This window comes from Herpailurus yagouaroundi, unplaced genomic scaffold, assembly GCF_014898765.1.
Source record: "Herpailurus yagouaroundi ecotype Mexico unplaced genomic scaffold, PumYag 77, whole genome shotgun sequence".
Taxonomy (NCBI): Eukaryota; Metazoa; Chordata; class Mammalia; order Carnivora; family Felidae; genus Herpailurus; species Herpailurus yagouaroundi.
The window spans coordinates 51,837,124-51,853,630 of NW_024412388.1; the positions used below are offsets into that span (position 1 = coordinate 51,837,124).

General features: G+C 38.6%; 1 protein-coding gene across 4 annotated transcripts in view; it reads left to right on the forward strand.

Moving 5' to 3' along the window:
• Positions 1-12,571: 12,571 nt before the first annotated feature.
• Positions 12,572-16,507, forward strand: part of ATG4C (autophagy related 4C cysteine peptidase) — a 94,444-nt gene continuing 90,508 nt past the window's right edge. For 2 of the 4 annotated variants that reach the window (XM_040470465.1, XM_040470467.1), the window contains exon 1: positions 12,572-12,697. The gene's annotated coding sequence lies outside the window, so the exon portion shown is untranslated. The remainder of the gene's footprint in view (positions 12,698-16,507) is intronic. The other 2 variants (XM_040470464.1, XM_040470466.1) reach the window with 1 other exon arrangement.

The following is a 16,507-nucleotide window of genomic DNA, read 5'->3' on the forward strand; positions in this document are numbered from 1 at the left end:
TTCAAAATTTCATCATCTAAAGGCAACTACTGTTGATATTTTTACCTGCATTTCTTGATATTTTTCTTCTAAGTGTTGTTTTTCATTTGTTTGTTTGTAAGAGTTGTGATTATTTTACCAACATAATTTTTTAGCCAGCTTTTTTTTTCACTTGCCATTAGTACATGAAGCACATTTCCATGTTATTATGAACTATTCATAAACATTATTATTTGAATCTTCTCCCAGTTCAAAGTTTGAGACCTGGATTTTGGTTCACGCGACAAACTGTCAGTATTAGACTCTTTCCTCTTTCTCCAGGTTCGCTGAATTCTCAGTGTCCTAGCAGCCAAAAAAGTTAACGATTTTCTGTTAACAGAGATAGAGATGGAGAAAGAGAGAGAGGGAGGGAGGGGAGATAGAGAGAGAGAGGCTTTATATACTTATTTATTTATTAAGTGTTTATTTATTTTGAAAGACCCACCAGGGGGGGGGGGGGGCCCCCCAGAGAAAGACATAGAATCCCAAGGAGACTCCATGCTGTCAGTGCAGAGCCCGATGCAGAGCTTGATCCTACGAACGGTGGGATCATGACCCAGGCCAAAATCAAGAGTCAGATGCTCAACTGACTGAGCCATCCAGACTCTCTGACAGAGGCTATATTTATTTATTTTTTTTTCAACGTTTATTTTTTTATTTTTGGGACAGAGAGAGACAGAGCATGAACGGGGGAGGGGCAGAGAGAGAGGGAGACACAGAATTGGAAACAGGCTCCAGGCTCTGAGCCATCAGCTATATTTAGATTCAGAAGAATCTGAAATTGGGTCTGGCTAAAATTTAAACTAACAGAAATAATGTTTATGAACAGTATTTAACTTGCTGTCTTCCTGGAAAGCAGTGTAAGGTAGAAAGAAGAGCATAGGTTTTTAAAAAAAAATAATTGGAAAAATAGTTAATTTTCACAAGAATGGAAAGAATAAAAAGGAGAAAGAAAAATGTGAATTTTGAGGTCATACTGACCAGAGTTCAAATCATCTAAAAGTTGAGTAATGTTAGAGAAGGCAAAGAGTATAATATTTACTGCCTAAGAGGTTCCAGGTACCTTAAACACATCAGTTATGCAACTAGCCCCAGGCAAGAGGAATCATTGTTCTATGTCCCCAAGCCTTAGAGGGCTGCATATATAATGTACCCACAAAAACCATACTAAATACACAAAAGTGTTTTTATCATTCTTTAACTGGTTCTCAGCACTAACTTAGTAGGATCTCTTACCCATAATATTTGTTCTCATGACTAATATTGTTTAGGCCCCAAGGAAATGATTCTCACATCCTTTGCCCTATATAATGCAACAGTGTTAAAATGCTGTAATGGTTTTGAACTTTGCTGGTGGCAACATCAAAGATAAACACTGTCTCAGGGTATGGAGAGGATGTGAGTGGTAAATGCTTAGGTAAGAAAAAAAAAGACAATTAACTTGTTAAATACTTTCTCTCAGAAAGCATGAATGCAATAGATTTTTTTTTTTTTTTTTGCAATAGATTCTTGAATAGCAAAGAACCATTTCACCATAAAGCTAGTCATTCACTTCCTTGCTTCAGTTCCTATTGCATTTTGTGGTTCCAAGGTACTTAAGAATTAGCATGATACTTGCAACAACTGTATAAGGTGACTATGGTAGGTATTTTTATTTTTTATTTAAAAATATTTTAACGTTTATTTATTATTGAGGGGCAGAGACAGAGCATGAGAGGGGCAGACACAGAATCCGAAGCAGGCTCCAGGATCCAGCTGTCAGCACAGAGCCCAATGTGGGGCTCAAACTCACAAACCAAGAGATCATGACCTGACCCGAAGTCAGACGCTTAACTGACTGAGCCACCCAGGCACCCCTATGATGGTAGGTGTTTTTAAAATGGCCTCCAATGATCCCTGCTTCCTTGTGTGTATGCCCTTTTGTAATCGTCTCTCCTTGAGTGTGGGCTAGATGGAGTGGATTGTTTCTAACATGTAGAATACAACAACAATAATGAGATGCTATCTGTATGACTTCCGCGGTGGCTCAGTGGGTTAAGTGTCTGACTCTGGATTTCGGCTCAGGTCATGATCTCACGATTTATGGGACTGAGCCCTGCATCAAGCCCTGCATCAGGCTCAGCACTGACAGTGGAGAGCTTGCTTGGCATTCTCTCTCTCTCTGTCCATCTCCCTTTGGTGCTCTCTCTCTCAAAATAAATAAATTAATTAAAAAAAAGATTCTCTCTCTCTCTCTGCCCCTCTCCCCTGCTCACACACACTCTCGATCTCAAATTAAAAAAAAAGAAAAAGAAAAAAAAAGATTATGACTTCTATTTTGCTAGCAAACTCTCTAGTGCTTCTTGGCTCACATGTTTTGAAGAAACAAGATGCTTTCTGGCAAAGAAATTAGAGTGACTATGACTAATAGCCAGTGAGGAACTAAGGCCCTTAGTCCAACAAAGAACTGAATCCTGTCAACAACCACTGAAATGAACTTGGAGGCACATTCTTCCCCAGTCATGCCTTCAGATGGGTCCATAGACCTTGGCCATCACCTTGATTACAACCTTGATGGACATCAGGAAGCAGAGAACCCAGCTAAGTTATGCCCAGATTACTAATCCCCCCAAATTGTGAAATAATAACTGTTGTTCTTTAAAACCACCAAGAAATGGGTAATTTTTAATACAGAATACATAAGTAACACAGTGGCTATTTAGCATTTTGTAATTTGAAACATTTTTTGTTACTCTTAAGTGTGTGTGTATATGTATATATATCTATATATGTAGGTCTAGACATAAAAATACATTTTAATTAGCATAAAATATGATTAGTGATGTTGAACATCTTTTCATGTGCTTATTGACTACCTGTACATATCCTTTGGAGAAGTATCTATTCAATTTCTTTGCCTAACTTTTAACTGGGTTGTTGTCTTTTTATTCCTGATCTGTAAATTCTTTACATATTCTGGATACTAGAACTTTATCAGATATATGACTTGCAAATATTTTTTCCATCCTGTGGACTGTCTTTTCACTTTCTTCAGAGAGTCCTTTGATGCATGAAAGGTTTTAATTTTGATGAAGTCCAACTTACTTATTTTTTTAATTAAAAAATGTGTATTTATCTTTGAGAGAGACAGAGACAGAGCATGAGTGGGGAGGGACAGAGAGAGGGGGAGACACAGCATCTGAAGCAGGTTCCAGGCTCTGAGCACAGAGCCCAATGAGGGGCTTGAACTCACAGAGAGATCATGACCTGAGCTACAGTCAGATGCTTAACTGACTGAGCCACACAGGCACCCCTCAATTTCATACTTTTAAAGGCTGAATAATATTGCATTGTATCTATATACATTTTGCTTATTCATTCACCTGTGTATGAACACTTGGGCTGCTTCCATCTTTTAGCTATTGTGAATAATACTGCTATGACCAGGATATACAGCATGAACTGCTTTTTGTTAGAGAGAAAAAAAACTTTCCCCAGAAGCTCTCTAGCAAATCTTCCCTCACATCTCATTGCCTGGAATTGTGTCACATATTCATGCCTAAACCAAGAGAAATGGGCCACAATCTTTAATTCGGGTCTAAACTTTAGGCAAATCATAATTTATGTCTTGTAGGGTTTGAGGAGGGAGTAGAACTCCCCAGAAGCTCTGGGCTGTAAGGAGGATGGTGGGTTCCATTATAAAAGAAGGATGTCAGGGCGCCTGGGTGGCTCAGTCGGCTAAGTGTCCGACTTCAGCTCAGGTCATGATCTCGCGGTCCGTGAGTTCAAGCCCCGCATCGGGCTCTGTGCTGACTGCTCAGAGCCTGGAGCCTGTTTCAGCTTCTGTGTCTCCTTCTTTCTCTGACCCTCCCCCGTTCATGCTCTGTCTCTCTGTGTCTCAAAAATAAATAAACGTTAAAAAAAAAATAAAAAAAAAAAGAAGGATGTCAGATGTACAGATGGCCAACAGGCACGTGAAATGATGCTCAACGTCGCTCCTCATCAGGGAAATACAAATCAAAACCACACTCAGATATCACCTCACGCCAGTCAGAGTGGCCAAAATGAACAAATCAGGAGACTATAGATGCTGGCGAGGATGTGGAGAAACGGGAACCCTCTTGCACTATTGGTGGGAATGCGAACTGGTGCAGCCGCTCAGGAAAACAGTGTGGAGGTTCCTCAGAAAATTAAAAATAGATCTACCCTATAATCCAGCAATAGCACTGCTAGGAATTTACCCAAGGGATACAGGAGTGCTGATGCATAGGGGCACTTGTACCCCAATGTTTATAGCAGCACTTTCAACAATAGACAAATTATGGAAGAGCCTAAAAGTCCATCAACTAATGAATGGATAAAGAAGTTGTGGTTTATATACACAATGGAATACTACTTGGCAATGAGAAAGAATGAAATCTGGCCTTTTGTAGCAACATGGATGGAACTGGAGAATGTTATTTTAAGTGAAATAAGTCATACAGAGAAAGACAGATACCATATGTTTTCACTCATATGTGGATCCTGAGAAACTCAACAGAAGACCAGGGGGGAGGAAAAAGACCAGGGGGGAGGAAAACAGAAGACCAGGGGGGGAGTTATAGAGAGGGAAAGAGGCAAACCATAAGAGACTCTTAAATACTGAGAATAAACTGAGGGTTGATGGGGGGTGGTGGGGAGGGGAAAGTGGGTGACGGGCATTGAGGAGGGCACCTGTTGGGATGAGCACTGGGCGTTGTATGGAAACCAAATTGACAATGAATTTCATATTAAAAAAAAAATAAAAGAAGGATGTAAGTGTAAGCAAGTCAGTTATACTCTCCACTGCCAAGAGCAGTGAAAGTGACACACACAGGTTAAGGTGAATCTCAGATTTATATAGAATTTCTGTTTTGAAACTTTGAGGCTGGTGAACATACCTCATATTCCTGTCATCCTTGGTCATCATCTTCCTTTTTGTGTTCTCAGCTGTGCTTCCTTTCCCCTAGCCCAATCCTCTACTTTTCTCCCTCTGAAATCTTTCCATTCCTTCTTTCATGCTCTAATTTGCTAAAACCTAGTTCTCCTCATAGAATTCTTTAAAAAAAATTTTTTTTTCAACGTTTATTTATTTTTGGGACAGAGAGAGACAGAGCATGAACGGGCGAGGGGCAGAGAGAGAGGGAGACACAGAATCGGAAACAGGCTCCAGGCTCCGAGCCATCCGCCCAGAGCCCGACGCGGGGCTCGAACTCACGGACCGCGAGATCGTGACCTGGCTGAAGTCAGACGCTTAACCGACTGCGCCACCCAGGTGCCCCACATCCTGGTTTTAATGAATGCTGACTTTTCTCTGAATTCGATCTCCCTGAAACTTTCTTGAATTTATGTGGGTTGGTTTTTTGTTTTTTTTTTTTTTGTTTTTTTTTTTGGTCTTTTTGTTCTCACTTATTCATGCACACCAGGTCCAGAGATGAATTCAGCTTTCTCCTCATTCTGTAATCCTCTGCTCTTATGTAAAAATCCTATTCCCTGAAGATATTCGAGACATTTGTATACACCATTCTCTACCCTACCTCACTTCTGGCTAGGAGCTTACATCTCTATCTACCTAGCTCACAATCTTATCCATGCCCATGTTTTTTTTTTTTTTTTTTTTTTTTTTTTTCAATTGTTATTTAAAGTTAATCACTCCTAAAGATATATATATTCAGCTCAAATCTTCCTCTTAAACTTCATATCTAACTGTCTCCTGGACATAGCCATCTGACAACTCTTAAGGATTCTTTTTTTTCTTTTTTAAGATTTTATTTATTTATTTTTGAGAGAGAGAGAGAGAGACAGTGCAAGTGGGAGAAGGGTAGAGAGAAGGAGAGAGAGAGAATCCCAAGCAGGCTCCACACTGTTAGCACACAGCCCGATGTGGGACTCAAACTCACTAACCGTGAGATCATGACCTGAGCTGAAATCTAGATCAGGACGCTCAACCAACTGAGCCACCCAGGTGCCTCTATTTTTAATTAATTTATTTATTAAAAAAATTTTTTTTTTAATTTATCTTTGAAGGAGAGAGAGAGAGAGACAGAGTATGAGCGGCGGAGGAGCAGAGAGAGAGGGAGACACAGAATTCGAAGCAGGCTCCAGGCTCTAAGCTGTCAGCACAGAGCCCGATGCGGGGCTTGAACTCACGGACTGTGAGATCATGACCTGAGCTGAAGCTGGACACTCAACCGACTGAACCGCCCAGGTGCCCCTATTTATTTTTTTTATTTTTTAAGTAGGCTTCATGCCGAGTGTGGAGCCCAACACAGGCCTTAAACTTACTGCCCTGAGATCAGGACCTGAGCTGAGATCTCAGATGCTCAACTGACTGGGCCACCCAGGTGCCCCTTGAGATTTTATTTTTAAGTAATCTCTACACCCAATGCAGGGCTTGAACTCACAATCCTGAGATCGAGAGTAGTATGCTCTTCTGACTGAGCCAGCCAGGCGCCCTAAGCATTCCTAATTCAACATCTAGAAAATCGGAAAACCAGAAACTTAGAAATCTTTCTTGATTCCTTCTCCTCTTCACACCTCTTCTTGATTCTATTATCCTAATATCTCTGACCAATTCTTTTTACTCTTTCCTTATCACTATTTACTTCAGACTTCCCATTTTTTAAACTGAATCATGAAAACAATCTCTAACTGTTCTTTCCAGCCCAAATCATTCCCTGTAATACCACAACCAGCAGCCTAAAATGTCATTCCCTAAATGGTTACCTATATAACCGGGTTAAACTCCAAGATTCTTATCACAGTACACAAGACCCGTTTAAGGAAATAGCCCCCATCTGTCTTTCCAGTCTTGTATTAGACCATTCCCTCCCTCTCGTGTTCCAACTATAATGAATTTATGTTATTCTATATTGGTTGAGCCTCCCTCTTCTGCAGCTGGTTAATTTTTTTTAATTTATTTTTTAAAATATACATCCAAGTTAGTTAGCATACAGTGCAACAATGACTTCAGGAGTAGATTCCTTAATACCCCTTACCAATTTAGCCCATACCCCCTCCCACAACCCCTCCAGCAACCCTCAGTTTGTTCTCCATATTTATGAGTCTCTTATGTTTTGTACCCCTCCCTGTTTTTATATTATTTTTGTTTCCCTTCCCTTATGTTCATCTGTTTTGTCTCTTTTTTTTTTTAAATGTTTATTTATTTTTGAGACAGAGAGAGGCAGAGCATGAACAGGGGAGGGTCAGAGAGAGAGGGAGACACAGAATCCAAAGCAGGCTTCAGGCTCTGAGCTGTCAGCACAGAGCCCGACATGGGGCTCGAACTCACGTACCGTGAGATCATGACCTGAGCCGAAGTCCGACGCTTAACTGACTGAGCCACCCAGGAGCCCCCTGTTTTGTCTCTTAAAGTCCTCATATGAGTGAAGTCATATGATATTTGTCTTTCTCTGACACTAATTTCACTTAGCATAATACTCTCCAGTTCCATCCACGTAGTTGCAAATGGCAAGATTTCATTCTTTTTGATTGCCGAGTAATACTCCATTGTGCATACATACTACATCTTCTTTATCCGTTCATCCATCGATGGACATTTGGGTTCTTTCCATACTTTGGCTATTGTTGATAGTGCTGCTATAAACATGGGGGTGCATGTGTCCCTTTGAAACAGCACACCTGTATCCCTTGGATAAATGCCTAGTAGGGCAATTGCTGGGTCATAGGGTGGTTCTATTTTTAGTTTTTTGAGGAACCTGCATATGGTTTTCCAGAATGGCTGCACCAATTTGCATTCCCACCAGCAGTGCAAAAGAGGTCCTCTTTCTCCACATCCTCGCCAACATCTATTGTTGCCTGAGTTGTTAACGTTAGCCACTCTGACAGGTGTGAGGTGGTATCTCACTGTGGTTTTGATTTGTATTTCCCTGATGATGAGTGATATTGAGCATTTTTTCACGTGTCGGTTGGCCATCTGGATGTCTTCTTTGGAGAAGTATCTATTCATGTCTTTTGCCCATTTCTTCACTGGATGTTTGGTTTTTGGGTGTTGAGATGTGTTGAGTAAGAAGTTGCTGCAGAGAAGGTCAAAGAGGTTTTTGCCTGCTTTCTCCTCAAGGATTTTGATGGTTTCCTGCCTTACGTTTAGGTCTTTCATCCATTTTGAGTTTATTTTGTGTATAGTGTAAGAAAGTGATCTAGGTTCATTTTTCTGCATGTCATTGTCCAGTTTTCCCAGCACCACTTGCTGAAGAAGCTGTCTTTATTCCATTGGATATTCTTTCCTGCTTTGTCAAAGATTAGTTGGCCATACAGTTGTGGGTCCATTCTGGGGTCTCTATTCTGTTCCATTGATCTGAGTGTCTGTTTTTGTACTACTACCATACTGTCTTGATGATTACAGCTTTGTAATAAAGCTTGATGTCTGGGATTGTGATGCCTCCTGCTTTGGTTTTCTTTTTCAAGATTGCTTTGGCTATTCAGGGTCTTTTCTGGTTCCATACAAATTTTAGGACAGTTTGTTCTAGCTCTGTGAAGACTGCTGGTGTTATTTTGATAGGGATTGCATTGAATATGTAGCTTGCTTTGGGTAGTATGGACATTTTAACAATATTTGTTCTTCCTATCCAGGAGCATGGAATCTTTTTCCATTTTTTTGTGTCTTCTTCAATTTCTTTCATAAGCTTTCTATAGGTTTCAGTGTATAGATTTTTCTGGTTAATTATTTTTATCATTTATCTCAGGAATTTCTCATCTAGGGTCCCTCGAATTGAGAGTAACTGACAATCCTTATTCTCTTAATACCTTGTTCATACCTCTATCATAATGTTCATCACACTGTATCATGGACCATAATTTTCTATCTGAATTCTCTTCATATTTCCAAAATGCTGGGTATTTAGTAGGTATAACCTGTGAATATAGATCCTGAGCTGCATTTTAAGATGAAGGTTTATTTTGCAGCACTTGCTGAATGTGGTTATGAAAGGAATAGGAAGATGGAATAATATTGCATTTAGGAGGGAAGCTGAGTTCACTGAAGTTGTTTTCAAAATTATGGGGATTCTGTGCATGTTTGTAGGTTGAGGTAAACAGGGCAGTGAAGAAAGAGAGGTTGAAGACGTAGGAGAAGTGACAGAAATAAGGTCATTTGAGAAGGAGAAAAGGTTTTAAGTTATCCTCAAAATAATTTTTTAGCTTTTAGAGGCCTACAAGTTATTTGTCTCATTAAGGGCTGAGTTCATTTTATCTAAAGATAATATCCTTGATCAGGGATTTATGTTACACATTTACTTATTAAACAGAACTTTCATCTTTACTTGGGTCCAGGAGGGAGATGGATAAAGAACTATACTTGGTAGAAGTTAAGGATTAAAAGTTCACTAACAAAAATCTGGAGTTGTATCACAGCCAATGCTACTAGAATGGCTGGTATATTTTAAAGGACAGTATATGCCTGGGATATGATGACATTTTGTAAAGGTCTTGACACTTAAGATAAATGTTGTTATATATACCCATACAGCAGTAAATGCTTTTCGTGATTTTTGAGTGTACCATTCTGATTAATCAAATATTATGGTTTTAATACTTATTATACAATCTGAATTACTAATGAAGAAAATGAAACTCAGATGTTAAAAATATCTTATATTAAAACTACACAGTATGAATGGAGAGGGAGTTTCAGGGCCTCAGATATCACAGTGAACTCCCACAACACTTATGGAGAGTAAGTTACTCTGAACAAAGTACTGTGTTAGAGCTAAGAGGGACACAGATGTTTAAGATGTGGCTCCTGCCTTTTAGAATGTGTATTAGCTCTTGCAGAGTTATGATTAACTGAATGCATAAGTGATGTTTAGAAGACAACGTTACACATATTTTACTTCCCACTTTCCATTCTGATAAAGCTCTCTTATCTTATTTTCATTTCCCTTTTAAATCTTTCCTGTGCTTCAGAAATAGACTTTAGTGGCTAAGCAGAGTGTTTTGTCCCTAGCAGTTACTCACTGTGTATTTGTTGAACTCAGACGAATATCTTGTATGGTTTTGATTTTTGTGTGCTTGGCAATTGGCTGAATTGGAAAGTCAAAGACACAGTTAAAAATGAGAAGGGAGGGGTGCCTGGGTGGCTCAGTCGGTTAGGGGTCTGACTTCAGCTCAGGTCATGATATCACAGTTCGTGGGTTTGAGCCCTGCATCAGACTCTGTGCTGACAGCCCAGAGCCTAGAGCCTGCTTCAGATTCTGTGTCCTGCTCACTGTCTGCCCCTTCCCTACTCCTGTTCTGTCTGTCTGTCTGTCTCTCTCAACAATGAATAAACATTAAAAAAATTTTTTTAATGAGGACATTGCTGAGTACTGCAGCTGCAAGAATCTCTTTTAAAAACCTACAGTCTGTTACATAAATTATGTACTCTCTAAACTTTTTTCCACGTTCATTTACACAATTGATCATTGAAACTGCTTTAGGATATGTATATCAATTATTTAGCATATTTTAAAAGCTTCTTTAATAACATCTTTAATAAGTGGATGCAATTTTGTATTTACTGCAAACAGTTATGAATAACAGATAACCTAATTATAGTTTATCATTACCTCTAATCATTCCAATGGAACTGTTTCTCTCATTGCATTCATATTGTTTTGGTGCATGAGTATGGAAAGCAGCAGATTGTTTTCTGTGATCATAGATTTTAAATATTTACTTGCTAGTGCTACATAATTTAGCACACTGGAGTTTTGAAGCAGTTTGTATGGTAGTGGGTGCCATGTCCGTGTTACAGAATACAATTACCCTCTGTGACTTCTATGTGAGGTTATAAAAATGATAAGTATTCTACTCCATTTTTCCAACCAATTAAAATCTGTTTTGCTGTAAATCCACAGAAAACCAATGTTAATGGTATATGTCAATTTTATTTTGTAAAATTACCACATAGTTTAAGGATTCAAGCATTGTTTCTCATGGCCTATTAGTGCAAAATATAAAAAATAAAATACATTCATTCTTGGTAATCCAAATCTTTATGAAAGTAACAAAAAGGCATACAGACAGCTTGTTCAATGCATGTTATCTGTCCTAAGAAATCAAAACAGGGGCGCCTGGGTGGCGCAGTCGGTTAAGCGTCCGACTTCAGCCAGGTCACGATCTCGCGGTCCGGGAGTTCGAGCCCCGCGTCAGGCTCTGGGCTGATGGCTCAGAGCCTGGAGCCTGTTTCCGATTCTGTGTCTTCCTCTCTCTCTGCCCCTCCCCCGTTCATGCTCTGTCTCTCTCTGTCCCAAAAATAAATAAACGTTGAAAAAAAAATTAAAAAAAAAAAGAAATCAAAACAAAGTTCTGTATTTTAAAATATGGAATCACAGACTAATGAGGCAAGATAAGTCAGTTTGTTAAATCTAATAAATGTTACATTTATGATCTTGTGTAATTGGTCACTTGGTTGCCCTACCACATAACAGAAAATAAATAGTTCCAGTTATCTGTTTTTGTAAGAATAATGAAAATAATCCAAACCATTAATATGTTAAAAAAGTGAAAAACACTAAAAAAAATGTTTATTTTTGAGAGAGTAAAAGGAGAGGAGGGGCACAGAGAGAGGGGGACAGAGGATCCAAAGAGGGCTCTGCGCTGTCAGCAGAGATGTGGGGCTCGAACTCATGAACAGTGAGCTCAGGACCTGACCTCAAACGACTGAGCCACCCAACCACCCCAAAAGTGAAAAACATTTTAAAATTTAATTTTTAACTTTCAACTCTTCAATCTGAAAGGTTTCTTTTCCCTTGTAGGTACATAGTCCGGTAATACAGACTGTTAATTTTTTACTCCCAGGTCCTACTATAATTTCCTATGCAATTCAGAAGCATGCCTGGCAGACCTTGTTCCAACGCAATCTTTCAGTACTGCAAAACGACCTAGGATTACACTTTGCAATACTTTAGTATTTCCCTCCTTATGAGTATGGATAAAAATTTCCATCTCATAAAAAACCTTTATACCGTCCTGTGTTTCAATCCTTGAAAAATAAAAGGAATGTGGAAAATCAGCGCACACATTCCTTAGTATTTTATAACTTTTTGTCTATCAGACTCAACTACAGCTTGGCTTAGACAACCTTCACAACAGGATAGAAAGGAATATATGTATCTTTATCAAAGTGAGGCTTGGTAGGAAGGTCTACATTATTACAAGAAATTTAGTGACTCCTCTGAAAACACATCTGGGATCTCCGGGTGTCAGGTGAAAACTGAAAAAAGAGGGGCGCAGTGCATATTGGGTCTTGTAGTTCCGCGCCGAAGGAGGCGTGGTGTGGCGTTGCATGCTGGGAGTTGAAGTCCAATTGTTCAGCGGGAACTCAAAGCAGACACAATGTGGCTTGTCTATTAGAGACATTGCTTACAGACACATACTTTACCTTGGCTCTGCGCTTGCCGTATTGGTGACCTAGGGGTTGGGATGGCAAAGAGCGGGAGAAAAGGGATGGATGAAGTGAGTGGGTCGTGGGCCTGTGGGTGGTTGATATTGCTACGGCCAATCAAAAGGATTTAATGCCCCGGAAGTGGCTGACATACTGGGTTCGAAAGGGAGGCCTTTCCTCTTACTACGGTGGCCGGGAAGCTCGGGATTCCTGTGGCTGCGGCGCTGAGGTCGGAGCGTCTGCGTGTGTGAGGGCTGCTTTTGGGGCGGCTGCTGCTAGAGCTGGAACACTTCCCGGGTTGGTGGCTCTTGCACATTTTTTACACCTTTCCAGTTCTGTTTCGGTGAGGGGCGACTTGAGCCTAGCGGAATCAGGAGAAGGTTGGGACTTAGCGTCTCTGGTACCCAAATGACCGGGTTTTGGGGGGACCCACCTTCAGTGGAGATCCTGTGACCAACCGTTTACGCTCTCTGAGGGATTTGGCACCTCCCTCATCTACTTTTTAGTGTAATTTGCCTTCTGACCTCTTGCCCTACCCGGGCTCCAAACCTAACTAACCGTAAGCCTTCCTGTGGGCTGCTTGTTCCCCACTCTCCTTGTGGCTTTTTTTTAGGTATTCCAGATACGACCTCTTGTCCACTAAGGTATCTCATCCGTTTAACTTGTTTCCATTAAAAAAGAAAAGGCATGAAAAAAAAAATTAGATTCTCAAGATCTCAATCTTACCATTCCTAACACCTTATCTCCTTTTTGGCCTTTGTTACTGCTGCAGACCTTAACACTCGCCTGAATATCTTAATGCCTTTCCATCCAGAAATTAACGTTCACTCTATTTGGTTCTTAGTCACCCTCAACTCTAACACCTTCATCTACGTCTAAGGGCTTCATAGGATGGAGGTTCGAATACATTCTTATGATGACTGGTGAATGTGAGAGATTTCAGTGGTCATCTCAGCATGACTGCTTATTGGGTTTATAATTTCTGAACATTTTTTGGCTTACATTTTCATTTTGTGTTATTTTCCAAGAGGTTTGATGCTACCTTACAGTTAAAGTAGAATACTTTGTCCTACAGCTTTTTTGTATCTGAATTACTTAGGTGGGATTTTTTCCCCTCTATTCCTACTCAGAATATGTGTCCCTACTGGAATTTGCAATGATTTTGTGTCAGTTAATGGACACAACGGAGTGCTCGTTCCTTCTTGCTTGCTTGTGATTTGTAATTAGATTACGAGTCATTGAAAGTACCCAGAGGGATTGGAAAAGCTTTGAAAGGTAAAGTCTATGTATGTTCCAACTTACAAATTAATAAAGCCTGTTTGCTGAACAAGGAAGATTCTAATTCTAAGAGTTTCTAATTGGTCTAGTAATCTGATATTATATTCAATTATAAATTAATTCTCTGTAAAATTTGGGGAATTGTTTAAAGTTAATAAGTAGTATAAGGAATTGTATAGTTTAGTAAAAAAAAGTTTAAAAACTACTTAACTGATATTCTTTCTGTAAAATAGAATGCAAATATGTTGAAAAGTTTATTTGTTGTAATTGTTTATGGTGTATTTTTATATATTTTGATAAATCTGGTAAAACAGCATTGTATACTATTCATTAATGTTTTGTAGACAGAGATTTTTGTACTTCCTGGCTTTATGGGGACTGTGTAGCTCAAATAAGTCTGCAGCTTTTCTTCTATTCTGATTATTGCACTATGGAAATCCTAACAAAACTTTTGTTCTTCTTTAAGCATTTAAATACAATCTGTATATGTCAGTAAAATATAAATATTAATACTTGTACCCTGTCAAATGGGAATTATTCCTAATCAGAAATGGTTTCAGCCATGCTTACAATTTGGAGCTAAATATATAATATTTCAGATGTAATTCACTCATAGAATTCTTGATTAGATAAATGTTAAGGGGCTAGACATTACTCAAACTTTATATTTTTCTTGAGATTTTATTGATTTAGTAGGCATTCACTGAATATGTCTTACTATTTAGCGATCATGACAAAATCATCAAAACATTTATTGAGAGCATCCTGTTGTTCTCAGCTCTGTAGTAGATGCTATTAAAGCATTACTGCACTTAATATAACAACTTCGTGAGCTGCTGAATATTATTTACATTTAGCAGATTGAGAAACTGAACCTCAAAGAGTTCAAGTCATTTAGTCCATTTAGTCCAAAAGAGTCCATTTTGACTCTTCCCACTCAACCACAGCTGCCAAGATGTATTCTCTACCCTGGAATATATAAGGAGCATTAAGTCAGTAAGTATTTATTGAAGCAGCTGTTATGTACCAGATACTCTTCTAGGTGCTGGAGATATAACAGTGAACAAAAGAAACAAAAGTAAGCTCTTGGGGAGCTTACACTATAGCAGAATGTATGGCATGTAAACCTTGCCTTCAAGAAGGAGCAAATATAGCCAATATGCATTAGATTTTATGTATTTTAGAATGTTAAAGTTGAAAAGAGAGATTAACTAGGAAAGATTTAATGAAGAAGATGGGATTTAATCTAGAACTAAAATAGCGTATATAGAATTGGTAGGTAGAAACGTGAAGAAAAGTGATTTTAGCTTGAGGCATAAAAATAATAAAATTCTGAATTGTAGGGGAGACAGAGGAGAGGGAGGGACAGATAACTGGACTGCTTTTCAGTAACTTGCACACACAAGTGCACAGTATTGGTTGAATTTGAAGCAAATGTTTAAGTGAATGAAGCTATGACAAGAGTTCAGATATGAAGCAAAGAGGGATTAGATAGATCTACTGTTATTATAGTGGGACTGGAAGACAGGAATGCATTTGATAGCTGTTGATGAAAGAACCAGTAGGTTCTGTTAATTATTAAATATTGGGAGTAGGGTGGTGGCCAAAGGAGAAGGGAGGCTACATTACCAAGTTTGAACTGATTGGACCAGGTGTGTTGTAGATTTATTTACTTATTTCATCAAATCATGAGGTTTTAGAAAAAATTCCAAGATACACCTTTGTTTACGAATCACTATGAAAGAAGAAAATATTGCCAATTAAACAAAGATCGTCAACTATAAGTTGTATTCATTTTCAGAGTTAAAATGTGAAAATGTGTGATCTAGAAATGATGAAATAAAATACTCCTTATAATGGTTGGTGGACCTTATAACCATTTTCCCCCCTGTTGATAAATAAACTTGAAATCTTTGACATGCATTCAGTTATTTAGCATTTATTTATTAACTGGGCACTCTTCTCAATCACAATGATGAAATGGCGAGCTTCATCACAGAACTACCCTCATAGAACTTACTGTGTAACAGGGGAGGCAGACATAAATCAAATGTTCAAAGATATTTAAAGTTCCAGCTATTGTAAGTGCTATAAGAGAGGACTTGATGTTATACAGAGGAAAAACTGTTTACAAAAAGGACAGCAGTGTGGATGGGAAGAGGCCAGATTAGAGATGATTATATCTTGGGCCAGATGGTGGTGAAGATAGAAGTGATGGATTTAGAGATATTTAGGAGGTGGAACTAGGTGATGGATTGGACATGAGGAAAGAGGAAGAGGAAGGTGCTGCCACCACTAGGTTTTTGGCTTATGTAACTGGATGGATATTGGTATAGTTCACTAAGAGAACACTGTAAGATGACCAGGTTTGGAGGGACATGGTTTATTTGTTAATATTTTCAAGGTTAATTGCTTATTCTTTTTTTTTTCTTTTATGTCATTGTTTTAATTAAGTATATTTGAGGAATAATGTACCTGAAATAAATTTTTTCAGTTTTTTTTTTTTTTTTTGAGAGCAGGGATAAACTTCTAGATGAAAGCATGTTGGTATTCGTTTTGAATTTATATGTAACATATTCAGCCATATATATGAATAGGTAACTGAGTCAGTTATATATGATCTTTATTTTCACGTGGGATTTGGCAATACATTGGGCTTCTGGTTAAATTCTAGCTTTTTCATTCAGTTAGTGTATATGTAAATTTAAATGTGTATTTGGGAAGAAAGGCATGCTTTTGATTTTTCCTTGAAATGGCTCCTTTGTGTAATTTTTCATAAATTTTGAATCAGTACAGTTTATTTTTAAAATTTTACATTTCATAGTAAAG